We start from the raw sequence: 6,716 nt of genomic DNA on the forward strand, positions 1-6,716 counted from the left end.
TTTTTGTTTCATTTTTTAAGCTTCCTCAAATTCAGAAGTTTACATACATTTATTTGGGATAACTGTCTTTTAGACATCATGACATTGGTCAAACTAAAGCTTTCTGGCATTTAGATGTAGAAATCATTTGAGTAATTCTAACTAAGCTGAAACAAGAAAAGCTTAGTCAGATTTAACTTCAGACAGTGAGAAAAATATATTTTTATTCAGTGTATGTAAATATGGTGCACCATATTGCCACCACATTATTTTGGTTGTTTTATAATTCTGAAATATTTTCATGCATAATTTATTCTATTTTTAAACAAAAATTAACAATTTATATAAAAGTTTTGCTGACTTATATTTTATTATCTTTCAGGTCAGTACACGGTGAAAACACACCAAAACTACTCTGTAAGATGTTTACCTCTTAGTTGACCAGTATATAGCACTGTGTTGCGGTTTCTGTGCACCGTTTTGCCAGTAGTTGCCAGTTTTATCCCACGAGGGTAAAGATGGCAGTATGCTAGCCCGCGCTGGGAAAGTCCCGCGAGGGAAGGTGACTAGAAGGCCATGATATCTTACCAACTCCAGGTTTTAGGAGTTTTATTTTGCTTTTGTTTGAATAATATTCAGTTTAAGTTACTTGTTGACTCAAAGTAGCTCAGAGCATGAGAGTAAAGTGAGTCCAGCCACAGTTAAAAGAAGATAAACTATTCTTTGTTCATAAAGTGTAAGAATTTAGGTTAAAGTTGAAACAATGTTAAGTTAAATTCTGTATTTGTTTTGTAAGATACACATACCATGGTTGTCTTCATCTAAGTGAAGGATGGAAGTGTGAAAAGGGTAATGTGCGAACTTATATACTTGTGAGAATAGTACACCAAGTTTGTGAAACAACTATAATGCAAAACATTAATACTGTACACTGAAAAAAGGTTGTTTGTAAACACATAAAAAAAAACAAAAAAAAACGCAATCTGGATGCTAACGGCAGCGCTTCGGTCGTCATTGCTGACTTCTGTTTTATTATCCTTCAGATTGTGGTCATCATTGTTATAGCAATCCTGTCACTCGGGACCTGTAACATAAATATCTGGTTTCAACTGTAAATGTGATTTTTGTTCTAGTTTTCATTTCTCTTCAGCAGCAGGATTTGTTAGTATAATTAGCACTAGTAAGGTCTTTAATCTTACATGAATGAGATAAAACTCTTGATGTTTGATGCCAAGCCGCTCTTTGCAGGTAGTCAGCTGTGACTCTGTCTCCTCTGTGATCTGCTGGCAGGCTGGCACAGGCCAAAAAGTCTAACAGTTCAGCCGTTGCCATGACAATGCAGAGCTCTCCACCATGAGCTTGGACAGTACACAAACCCAGCTGTTTACTGCAGGCACTGATAGACAGGTCAGAGTAGGTGAACTCTCACCCACACACACATACACACACTGCTTGTGAAGCAAAGCAGAAAACACAAATATGAATTGATAAAAGGGGGAAAAATTATTTATAGCTATGGCAAAGAATTTTTTTTTTACTTTTTCTCTTCATGATTATGACAGTGGGCTGCATGGTGGTTTAGTTACTGGCACTGTGGACCTGACAGAAAAAAGCTGCTGGGTTTGAATATTGGCCTGGGTTCTTTCTGCATGGAGTTTGCATGTACAGCCTGTGCTTGGGTGGGTTCTCTGGCTTTCTCCCACAGTCCAAAAATATGACAGGTGAACTGATTACTCTAAATTGCTTTTAGGCATGAGAGTGTGTGTGTGTTCACGGTTGTTTGTCAAGGTTAGGTTATGGCCTGGAGGCCAGACCAGGGAGTCTCTTGTCCTACGACCTTTGGATGTAGGCACCGTGATCCTGCAAGGACAAGTGGGGAAGTTTTGCTTATTGAATGAAACATGGCACTGGCCGTAAACAAACAAAGCAAAAATAAATGAATAAAACATATAATCTCCATCAAGACACAATTAAGAGCAGACCATGCTAAGAGAAAATAAAAAACAATACCCTCTGCAGCTCATGGCTTCTGGGCATGCAACCCATTAATGCACAAGGGTTTTCCAGATTCTGAAGATAAAATAAAATACAGAATCAATTTAAACATGTTGTGGTAAAAGAAATGGGTCCGTTCCAACCTGCTGATTATAAAAAGAAAGTTTTAAGACCTTTTGTTCACTTGTTTAATAAACTGATCACTGTCTGTTTAAAGATCTGTTTCTTCAATTCAATTGAGTACTACAAATAGTCTCAAACGTGATAGCTCAGACAATGGAATTCATACAATTCACTCTTGCTAATTTTATTTAAGTAGGTAGTAAAAATAATTTTATATAAAAGTAGGCAGTAAAAGGTGTAGGGTGATTTGTGACAGTGGGCTGTGTGAAGTAATTTTGCAGCATAAATCTTGAAAGGGGCTGGGAAGCAGTACATTCTACCCGACAGTATTGAGGCAGTAAAGAGTGGCTGCTTTTGATCAGCAAAAACACTCCTGGCTTTTTATAAGAGATGTCTGTCTATAGAGGTGTTTTACGTTGATGGGGCTAATGTATCTTCTATTGGACTTTTGTGTGAACATGTGATTCCTTTGTGCAAAAATTAGGTTTTGCAAATCATTTTTGTTCTTTGCATCTTCAATTTGTTTGGTATAAATGACAAGCACTCTTGTTTTACAAATTGCAGCTCTGCATAATGACTCCAGCCTTAACAAATAAATAGAATAATTATGCATTTTGTAATTAATCAATATAATCAACCACATCAGCTCTGACCCCATGAGCTCTTGTAAGAGCACTGACGTGTGCATTGAGCACATGTGCGTGCGGCGTCAGATACACTCACGCTGCCATTTGAAACAGCTCCTTATGTCATTGTCTGCGAAAGAGCTGGCACCCCTTGGGCCAATTAGCAACAAAAAGCATCTTCTCTCCAATTTTCATCAACACCGAGCCCATGGCGTAGCTGTTAATGCAAGTCAGAATTTAAAATTCTGACCTTTTAATTACAGTGTTCCCATTGAGCCAATCAGTGTTCCTTTGTCAAATGCCATAAACATGGGCACAAACTGCGTCATCATGCAAAGTTGTTGCAAGACAGTGAGAGACACCAACTGAGCTTTCACCCTGGATTAATACACTGAGAAATGATTTCACCAAACTTTCATCTATTCCCATCACTCATTAAAAATCAGAGCAGCTGTTTCCTTCAACTGTAAATCAGAGATTAAATATACTGTAGTATGAGGTTGAACTGCAGTCATCAAGGCAATGAAAAGACATTCCTTTTTTTGTTTTTAACAATATAGAAACTTTGTTTTTGATAGACTGTACAACTTACAATTTTACATATGTTTCAAAATGAAGAATAAGTTAATTTGTTTGAATGTGGTGTGGATAATTCCAGTCCACACAGGTAGAAATATATACATATACACTGATATTTGATTTAATGGTCTATTTTGAGTTCAGAAGAAACATGAGAAACAGACATTTTTCGCCATCGACGAGGTCTGAAAAAATACTTGGTCACTCTTTCTATCAGATATGGTCGAGTTTATTTTAAACTGCGGTATGTAACTTTTATAATAAACATGTTTTTCACATATTGTTAAAGCTGTTGCCATGCAATGGCAGTATATGTGAAAAAAATTGAGCTCCTCTGCCTTCTCTCTAAGGTCAGATGGTATTTTTCCCAAGTGGAAAAACACCAGATGTATTTTCCCATCTGTTAAAATACACGGCTTGGTCAGTGGTGTATTTTTGGAGGACAATGTAAGTGCTGTCAATCACATTTGTGTACGTGCTGTTCACACCCTCGCCCTTGCACTCTACACTACAGCTTCTTCCTGATGGCTCTTGTGAATGCTCAGACTAACTAGCATAGACACTGGTGATGGCAGAAAAACAGATTTCCCGTAACAGTAAGTTGTTGCTCTGCCATTAGCACACTGGGCAGCACATCTACAGCAACTCTTTGAAGATCCTTGAATAATATGAGCTACAACTTTTAACTTTTGATTTTAGCCCAAGACTGCCAATAATAACCATGCGAGTTTGTGGTGTCATGCTTATCGGCTAATTTGCTGTGAATGATACTGTAGAACTGGGTGAGATGTTGTTAAGGAAGGAGTACCTCCAAATTCTTCAACTAAAATAAACAACTGCACTCTAAAAACAATATTTGTTCTCTAGTTGATATTGGGGACTTATTTATATTCAGCTCACTTAATTAATTTGGTTTGTTGATGACAACTTACGTTTATGTATTCCATTCATTTACAAATCTCCTTTTCATCTGAAGTGAACTTGTTACTTTTAGTCTAAGTAAAACAATTAGGTTTAGTGCAGCTTTGATATCATACATCTGACATCATGGGCTAAACTTGACATTCAAGGATCTCACGGTACCAACCAAAGTTCAAATGCCTGTAAACTTCTGACCTACACTGTAAGCACAAGTGTTGATAATGAAGCTCTTATTATTACAAGTTACTTATTGTATGCAAATTACCCAGAAAACAATATGCTAACATGTTGGCAGATGTTCTTTTTTGCAAACTGGTTCTGAATTTTGGCTCGTTTGGTTGTGACTGGGCTTTAAGCTACTGATCTGTCATGCAGTGACCGTTGGGACTTCAGTGGCCACTGCTTTCACAGAATCAATGCCGGGCTGGATCAAACTGTGAACATCACGCAGGTCTTGTTGCTGAGGAGGAAACTATTGGCAATGGGGTGGAGAAGGTACAGCAGCTATGTATATAGCTGTGGGGTTTTTTTTGTATTGAAAGATAGAACATAAACACAGTCTTTATGGTCCTCGAAATCTGTGTTTTCCAATGACCTTGCAGTCGAAACTATACGTAAAAAGTTAGCACATTAGGAGGAGTTTAATGGTGCAGGCATTGAAAAGGCAACCAGGTTAGAGTGTGTATTATTTTTAGTGGTAGCCTTTCAGTGATTGTCCTCACAGAGATAGAATAACAAAGGAGTGTGTGTGTGTTTCTGTCTGTCCTTTCCTGCTGTGTCTGCCTGCCAACAACTCAGAGCCAACCAGACATCTGGACCCTAACAAGTCAGAACGCTCCGGGGCTCTCACATTCACTTTACTATCGCTGCTACGGATTTGAGAGGATGTGTGTGCACACTTCCTTTGTATACCCACATCACATCTGCTCTTCATCATCATCATCATTTCACACCCAGTGAGCTGGACTCAGCGGTGCGCTATCATCAAGTGATACGACTTTCACTCTTTCTGTCTCTCCCTCCCGCCTCCACACATGCACATGCTAGCGCACACACCGCTGTATTTCCATGTCTTCAGAGGACATCGCAATGACTTACAGTGGGTTCGTTTTATGGAACGCACATGCCCATTCCCAACTTTAACCTTAACCAAAATGTTTACTGTAACCTCAAAAGATGCCTTTACCGTTATTTGAACTTGCCTGTCTCAAGAGGAAGCCAAATTCCTAGTAACATGATTGCGTAAACAAATTTAGGCCCCCGCATCATGAGTAATCTGCACCCCCCCTTTACTCCCTCACTAGCAATTACATGCTCTCAGGGGTGTCACAGTGGTAAAAAGAGCAGAGGCGACAGATCAGCAGCAGTAAAAGAAAATAGTGTCATTATGACTTTCATCACTCATTTAATTTTCTGCTACTTCACATAAACCTGGCTCCCAGTTGGAGCCACGCAGCCGTGTCCTGCATGGCATCTGATTTAAACTCCCTTTGCCCGTTGCTGCCCAAAAAGATCTCCTGTAGGTTGAAATATCCGCATCTCACAGGCAGATTCTCTTCACAGTTTGAAGGAACAGTGCATCATCTTCTTTTTTTTTTTTTTTTCTTATACTACACCTTACAGCAGCCAGGGGCAGAAGTGCTGTGATGAGAAAAAAAGCATAAGTAAAGAAAGAAAAAAGAAACAAAAAAAGATCTTTGCAGGTGCAGTGAATGGCCTCCAGAGAAGGTGAATATTAAAGTGTTGCATATGCATAACCCCTCATCTCACAGTCATTTGTAGTAAAGAGGGAGCACTTTTGCTCATTACAACGTCTTCCCATCACAAAGAAAATGGTAAACATGGTGCAGAGAAAAGGAACGCACACAAATACGACATGATCTTTATTCAACTAAACCGCATTAAGGAATAAGGAAATATAACCTAATTCATTCAAGGTTATATTTCCATCAGTATTTTTTTTTTTTACCAGCACCATTACTGCTGCTTGTCTTTTATGTTTTTGTGTTTTTATGATGCAAAGCACTTTGAACTGCCTTGTTGTTGAAATGTGCTACTCAGATAAACTTGATTGATTGACTGACTGATATTGGTGTTATAACTAACCCATTTACAGCAGCTCCTAGTGCTCCTATCCAACACATTGTTTAATTTTTTTAATTCTTCTTCATGGAAAGAGATCTGCTACTAATTCAATCAATTAATCAATGTTTATTTGTAGAGAACCCTTCATAGTAAAAGCAGCTCAGAGTGCCATACAGATTTATAAACAATAAATGCACAAACAATAACCTGCATCATTTACCACGACTGCTAAGCATGACTGTAAATTTTGGTAATAAAAAAAAGAAGTGTTGTATTTTATGATTGGGACATATTGTTGGAGTTTCCTCCCACCGTCTTCTCTTCTTTGTGTTTATCTCTACAGGATGTTAACAGATTTTCCTCTAATGCCTCAGCATTAGAGGAAAATCTAATAGAAAATCTAGTGGA

At 38.2% G+C, this 6,716-nt stretch overlaps 1 long non-coding RNA gene across 2 annotated transcripts; it reads left to right on the forward strand.

Annotated features, from left to right (window-relative positions):
• Window positions 1-331: 331 nt before the first annotated feature.
• Window positions 332-6,692, forward strand: LOC107833519 (uncharacterized). Of its 2 annotated transcripts, none has more exons than XR_001659265.1 (6): window positions 332-361; window positions 1,270-1,392; window positions 4,599-4,718; window positions 5,022-5,196; window positions 5,847-5,951; window positions 6,652-6,692. It is a non-coding gene; the product is annotated as an uncharacterized LOC107833519 (long non-coding RNA). The 2 variants fall into 2 exon arrangements; XR_001659266.1 differs by having other exon boundaries at window positions 5,850-5,951.
• Window positions 6,693-6,716: the final 24 nt, after the last annotated feature.

Source organism: Poecilia formosa, unplaced genomic scaffold, assembly GCF_000485575.1.
Source record: "Poecilia formosa unplaced genomic scaffold, Poecilia_formosa-5.1.2 Scaffold401, whole genome shotgun sequence".
In the NCBI taxonomy this organism is placed as follows: domain Eukaryota; kingdom Metazoa; phylum Chordata; class Actinopteri; order Cyprinodontiformes; family Poeciliidae; genus Poecilia; species Poecilia formosa.